Raw genomic sequence first — 6,190 nt, 5'->3', positions numbered from 1 at the left:
TTTTGGATTCAACTGGGGGCAGGCGCACTCATTCACCGCCGAGGCCCCGTATCGTTAGTCGGAGAGGTGGCGCAGCGGCTCCTCGAGGCCTCGTTACCCGGGCATAACGAAGGCTACAAAGGTGCGGGCCGCTGGTGTCTGCTTCTTAACAGAGCGGGCAACAGAGCCACGGAGTCGGATGCACCGACGCGCTTAGGAGAGGGTTTTTCCCAGGCTTTTGTGACAATGAGAACATTTATTAGTGAGGTTGTCTCAAAGCAAAGGAAGGGGGGCCAGGGTTTCAAGGATGTCGGTGACTAAGAGCATCATTTGCAAGTCTCACATTCGCCTAGGGAAAAGGTGGTGGGTTTTCCCTCAGGATAGGCAAGGGTACACGGTTCCTTGTGGTGACAAGGACTCCCTCGCTGGTCTAATTTTAATTGGACTCAGCCCTCTTCTCAATTAGGTCTCCTGCTCTGGATGGCTGAGCTCAGTTCTGCAACAACCCTGCCCAGCCCGTTTAGCAAGAATTTCCCCACCAATACCTGACCAAGCTCCTCTTAGTAATTTTCCTTCTGCTGCCCTCACCTGCCTGTGGGCTGTGGATCCCAGCTATATTTCCAGTTGAGGTCACTCTCTCCCCTGTGCAGTGGTCTCGACCCCCCACTGCGATTTTCTTGAATTAAGTCTTCCTTACCTATTTAACTCTGTCCCGGGCGATTTTTCTCTGACAGCGATTAGTTTCCAGAACACAAACATGAGGTGGGATTTCTTAACTGCCAGTGCTTTCTGGAAACAGCCCAGATAAAGTTCAGAGATAACAGAATTGTTTTCCCACAGAGGCTCGCATCAAAAAATTAAGTGCTTTCAACATGTTGACTAAGTCTAACTTTTTCCTGCCCATAAGCAAGATATCATTTGTCAGGACGTATTCTGCAAGCCCCAACTCAGGATCAGGCGACAGGAAGGGCGATGCGGACATGATCAGGACAGGGTGTGAGCGGAAGTCAGCCCACCGCGACCACGAGGATTCCTCATCTTGTTCAAAAGTCAACGGCCAAAAATATCTTTAAGATTTTACTCTCTGTGCAATCAGGACCCCTCTATAGAATTTCAATGGCATAACTCTCTTTGTTCTCCAGAACAGTGTGCCTCCCTTTGTTTTCAGATGTATGTATGACCTCTTTTCAAAGGTATATTTGACATCCTTTCAAATGCATATTGTCAATACCCCTTTTAAATGGCCCTCTTTCAAATAGGTTTTGGGAAATCTAGCTACTTGTTTTAGGTTCACTTTCCTGTCACTGTTAAATGTCCCTTTCACTCCCTTTTCCTATTTGACTGCTATGAGGCCCTTCTCCCAACTGACCACAAGACAAAGCTTCAAGGGCAGGCTGGGTGTAAAGCGAAGCCTGTCATCTCAATGTGCTCAGACACTCGGATGCAGCTCTCCCCAGCACCTGACAGGCGCCCCTTCCTTTCCTTTCTGCAGTGCGGGTCTCATGAACAGTGACATCTTACGTTAGAACTCCAGGTCTGTGGTCCTACACACACGTGTGCACTCGCACACACACACACAAACACACACAACTTGCAGTAGACTCCTGCATTGTAAATACATGGGGTCTTCAAAAGGAAAAAAAAAAACTGCGCTAGCATTTCAAAATGTTTGTACCAAAATAAATATGTACGTTAATGCCATTTTCCACAGACTTTGTGAAGTCCTCTTGTACAGCTAGAATGAAATCTCTAGAATCTAGTAGCATCTCATTCTAAGGTGATAGCAAATCCGTGTCCAAAGAGCATTCTAGCAGTCCTGAATATTGTTTCTTCTGAGAAGTCAAGAGCAGGATTCTCTGTCAACAAGGTTTGAAGGTGTCACTGTGTTTTAATATGAAAGCTTTTGTACAAAAACCAGTTGGAACACAGCCCTGACTCTTCTCTAAGCCTCTTTTTTTTATTTTTGGAGAGGTTTTTTTTTTTTTTTTTTCACTGTAGGGCGCGTGCGCTCGCCAGACAGAGAGAGACAGAGAGACAGAAGTGAGAAATCACCCCCCAGGGGGGATGGTCACGCCGCAATCCCTTCTCCCCCATTCTCCTCTTGGGATCTTGGGCATGCACGCACACGCGCCCGGCGTGAGTTTTAAGCCACCGGGTCCGGGACACGAACCGCCGTCGACTACGTGGGAGTCCAGCGACATAGCCATTACGCTAACTGCTGGTTCCCTCTAAGCCTCTCTTTCACACACAGCACATTTTTTAATTATCCTAAATCTGCCAATTCACTGCACATCAAACTGGTCCGTAGTGACTGCTCTTCAGAGCTTTCTGTCTTACATGAGACTGCAGGGAGCGTGTGTCTGCAGGTGAGAAAACAGGACGGCAGAGGGAACATGGGACAGTCACTTCCCAGGAAAACTTCCGTCCCCCTCTTCCCTTTTGCTCCTGACACATCCTCCCTGAATCTCCTGCTTGCCCATGAGGTGCAGAAGCTCAAGCCAGAACTCCCCTCAGCCTACTCTGAGCAGCGAGTCAGTCCTTTGGGTGGAAAAGAAAGACCTCTTACTGAGGAGCTTCCCACGGAACGTGCGTGATAATGCTGCTGCCGACTAAGTGGCAGTGGCGCTCCTCTCCTGAAACTGTTCCCCAGCCGCAGATCACATTTCTGGACGAAGTTGTGCTGCTGAGATAGCTGCCTGGATGTTGCAGAGCAGTGCCGCTGATTTACGGTATTCCCTAAACCACGGCAAGATGGAGAACACCTGTGACAGATGAGCTTTACACTGACACCCTGCCTTGTTATGGGCGTTCGAAACCCTGATCTCACAACATACCGTACAGATGCAGCCCCTTTAGCTCAGCCAAACCCGCCCCCCGCAATGCTGAAGGCAGGGGTAGGGTGGAGAGAGGGACCGTGAAGACGGCAACAAACACAGCTGTCCTTGCTGTGTTTCCTAAGGGGAACTCCCAGCGGGGTGAGCGTGAACTTTGGCAGCTCCTAGTGCTTACAGGACATCTGCTCCAGGGAAGGCCCAGATCCGGAGCTTGCCCGTAATTACCTGTCCCAGAGAACACACCGGAAGTCCGGCCGGGAAGACACGAGGCTACTTACATAAGCAGGACCGACGCTCCTCTGGTGGCCGGCGTCGTCACTGGGGCTCAGGTTGCACAAGTGAGAACAAAGCGTGCGTAAATCAATTAGAGTCCGACACAGTCCCCTCTCACCAAGATGGGTCTGGTCTGTACACATGCTGTCTGGAGGTTGCAGTGGAGTTAGCTCGTTATGAACAAAAGCTGCAGGGTATGTCCAGGTTGGCTAGTGGGAGGCTGCAGATAGCTACGGGACAGCCGCTGTGAGCTGTCCCAGGGGCTAAGGCTGTGCACAGGAGCCCCACATGGCCTGCAGCTGGGGCTCGAGGAAGACCGGGCACTGAGGAGGGAGTGCTCACTGTGGAGGGAGTGCTCACTGTGGAGGGTCCACTCACAGCGTCCTGATCCGAAACCTGCCAGTTGCACAGTCTGTGAACTCATGAGCAGAGATAGAGAAAATGAAAACCATTCTCCTTAGAAGCACCAAGAAATCTGCAACGCCCGGAATGAAGGCCGCAAGGTCGAGCAACGCTTGGGAGCCTCCTGGGAGGACGGTCAGTGCCCAGCTTCTCCTGGACGCTCCCCGGGTCAGTTTCTCAGTTTCGGCCACACATTGGAAACATCTGAGATGCTGTTACAAAGACCTCACTCCAGACCAACACAATCAAAACTCTGGAGGTACAACTGAGCCTAAAATCTCCCAGGTGACCCTTTTTAAAGATTTCTGTCCTAGGGACATGCGCTTGCCAAAGAGGAGAGAGACAGAGAGAGGGAAATGAGAGATTACCCCAGGGGGACGGCTACACCACCATCCCTTCTCCACTCTCCTCTCAGAGTTTCGGGTACACATGCACACGCGCCCAGTGTGAGTTCCAAGTCACCAGGTCTGAGACTCCAATCGTGGTCAGCCATGTAGGCGTGCAGGGCCTTAACCACTACACCACCTGCTGGCTCCAAGGGGACTCTAAAATGCAGCCATTTTGTGACTCACGGGTCCAAAACAGAAAAGGGGGCAACAGGAATGAAGAAAGCAGGCAGGACAGCAGACATCTGGGTACTTTTCATGTGAAACCTCCCGATTTTAAATGTTAAAGGATTCAGTCATTTAATCTCACTATGCAACCTAAATAAAAGCTGTCTGAGAACTACGAATGTGCCACGTCCCTTCTCGAGGGCCAGCAGGTCGGACTCTCCCGCAAGTACACACACCTCCGGGCTGCGTCCTCCACAGCTGCGCCACGGGCAGCCGGCTCGGTACTCTGAGGGAGCCCACCAGTAGGCAGTCACCTTGGCCCGAGATATACGAATGCCAGAAACGAACATGGGTGCGGGTCGGCCCTCCTGTTGCATCCTCTGAGTGGAATCTTCTGGAGCAAAGGGAAGCTGCGGCCTTGCAGTGCCAGCGAAGGGACCGGCTCCCACAGGCCGCCTTCACTGTCCGATGGCCTTGGAGGCTCGTTCGCATTAACCCCAGACCTCGCTCGGCCATGTCTTTCAGAGCTGCTGAAGCACCCTTTGCATTTGCCTTCTCAGTAGTTGCTGACACAGGCGTCCCGAGCAGGGGAGGGACAGGGAGGAGGACAGCAGTCAGTCTCAGCTCCCCGCAGGAAAGCGGGGACAGCTGCTCATTAGCCCCCCAGACCCGGTTTGAGCAGACCTGTTTCCCCATGAATCAATGCCGAGTGACCTACTTTTCTACATATTATCTCATGTTTGTGCTGCTATTTTATCAATTTTGAGTCTGTTTTGCTACATAGGAATGAAAAAATCTAATACAATAAAACTCATTGGAAATAACACAGCAGCCTCATGAAATACAGATTTATTTATTTATTTACAAAAAGATAGCAGGTGTAGACTGCATTTAGGTTGCAGGAATTAGCTGAAGGCTGTTTCAGTGGATTAATAAAAACAAAAAGAAATATAAATATATTAGAATTTAGGCAGTAAAGCCCGAGATGGAATAATGGAGCGCATTCCTAAGCTTTAAAACGTGTGTGTTTATAGTGGTCTACAGATTCTTCTTTCATATAGGAGCACGATGCTAGTTTTACAAGACCGTATCTGTCTTCTGCTTACGCCCCCCTCGTCTCACCTTCCATTGCATTATATCATCTGATTTTATTACGCCTCGTACTTTATTTATTCCTTTAAGAGGCTGTGGGATTTTATGTCTGGAAATTCTTCATAGAATGTTTACTAAAAACAGATAATTAAAAATAAAGCCACGCAGCTCACATGCACGTTTTGTTTTATATGCAATTATAAATGTATTTTTAAGGCAGTTTTAATGCCCAGTTTCCACGAAGCATCCTCTCTGTGCCACATGTACTCTAAGGAGATCTAAAAAGAGAGGCTGTTTGCACAACTTTGCTGACTGCGAGCCTTGGCGATCCTAGCCACCCCAGAGTGCGAAGGAGCGACTTGCATTCTGGTGACAGAAATAATAGTACTTTGGTGCAATTCAGTTTCCCAGGGAAAATATACTTGCCAGGGGGTGTCGAAAGAGGGTGGTTTGAAGAAAGGCAGGATTCGCGGGGTTACAGGACATGGCTGAAGGGGTTGTCGTGATGCATGGCACCTACGACCCAAGGCTGAGGACCTCGTGGGTGCCACACGGACTCCAGATGTCCGGAAGGTGTGTGCGGAAATGGCCACCCGGAGGGCCAGGCGTGAGAGGACAGTCCGCGCTGGTCCACTTGAAAGCAACACTCAGCTGACTGGCTATGTGCTGTTCTTTGCATCATGAATTCCAAGAGGATGTCAGTGAAGGAAGGGTGGGGCTGCTGTGTGACCCTCTGCACTCCGTCCGCTTAGTGTCAGCTAAAGTCAACCCATTGGTCCATGACCCCGATAGACATGGGCACAACCCAGACCTTCGTGCGCAGGCTCCCGGCCGATTCCAGTCACCGTCCCTCCTAGACGGCTCTGATCGGCTTCTTTAGGTGTGCCCCAGCGGCCTGCAGGTGCACAGTGCCCTCGGTCGTCAGTGCCAGGGAGCTGCGCGGATGCACTACGGCCATGCATCCCTCTGCCAGCCACCCGGTCCTCCCCTTGCTGTGACTCGCTGTGACGCGGACAGCAGGTCTTCCCACACACGGCCAACAGGCTCCCCACTGCC

Source organism: Tupaia chinensis, unplaced genomic scaffold, assembly GCF_000334495.1.
Source record: "Tupaia chinensis unplaced genomic scaffold, TupChi_1.0 Scaffold139331_1, whole genome shotgun sequence".
Taxonomy (NCBI): Eukaryota; Metazoa; Chordata; class Mammalia; order Scandentia; family Tupaiidae; genus Tupaia; species Tupaia belangeri.
Note: the sequence above shows the minus strand (reverse complement) of the source record.